The sequence below is a fragment of the Salmo salar genome, chromosome 01 (assembly GCF_965601325.2).
Source record: "Salmo salar chromosome 01, fSalSal1, whole genome shotgun sequence".
NCBI lineage: Eukaryota > Metazoa > Chordata > Actinopteri > Salmoniformes > Salmonidae > Salmo > Salmo salar.
In genome coordinates, this window is record NC_138291.1 from 161,482,501 (window position 1) to 161,483,716 (window position 1,216).

A 1,216-nucleotide genomic window follows, 5' to 3' on the forward strand; every position below is an offset into this window, starting at 1 on the left:
GTCTGCAGCTGTCTGATGAGGTCATCTTTAGTGTCCAGCTCCAACTCCAGCTCATCTATCAGAGTGTCTCTCTGACGGAGCTCCTCGATCTTCAGCTGCAGCGCAAACTGCAGGTCCCTCAGAGTACCCATAGCCTTGATATGCACACATTCAGAAAACACATAGCAATCACACACACTATGCACACACACAGGAATGGAGAATAAATAATTTATTTCGTGAGTTTTGTGGACAGTTCCAACACATGCAAAATCCTTGATTATTCACTGCGTAATCCCACAAACATAAATACATTGAAATACAATAACGATATGCACATACAGGTTACAATAAAACTGAAATATAGAAACACACATACACCACTTGCTGATACTTTGGGAATGTCAAGTTCATGCAGTTATTAGAAAAATACATTTGAAGGTGTAAAAAGTGTCCTACCTTTGTCCAAGCGTTGGGTGTGTGTGAACAAGAAGCGCGTGCCGACTTCTCCCGTTAACGCTCCATTCACAGTTGTGTGCGGACCTCTCATCTCATCATGTGTCAATTGATTTATAGCTGATGTGAAAATCGAGCAGGATAGGATAATCAAACAGAGACCGCGAAGAATGTGAATTAAAAGGGTAATTTTAAAGGTGTGGAAACTTCAGATGATGGCGCTCTAGTGAAGATTTTAACCGAGCACTGAATGGATAATTTCTACAGTAGGCAATATTGCCGTGCACTTATGCATAAAAGTTTGGATCTTTTTTTTCTTCATAAATGTATGGGCGATTAGTTTACATTAATTAAATAATAGCCTTGACACCATACACATGATCACAGGTTTTGCTTGTGATGTTTCAAGCTGAATACATAGTTCTATGTTTAATAAGATTGATAACACCAGTTATTAATACACGTTATGGTATTTTTTGTGTTGGCAAATCCACTTTCTTATGTATCTGAAAACACAGTAGTGTAGTCATCAATCGTGACGAATCTCCACATCATGTTTTAAATATATATTTGTTGCATTCACGGGGGATCTGCAGTGCGGTTACAAAAACTAGATTTACTTACTAGAATCACCACGGTGGCTGCACCCTGCACTGAAAACAATCACAAACAAGGCACACTGGAATTGTATCCTTTTTACCCAATATAAAACGTCAGTATGATGTTTGTTGACATTAACAACTCTTGATTGTATTCATATTTTGGTAAATTAACATGAAAG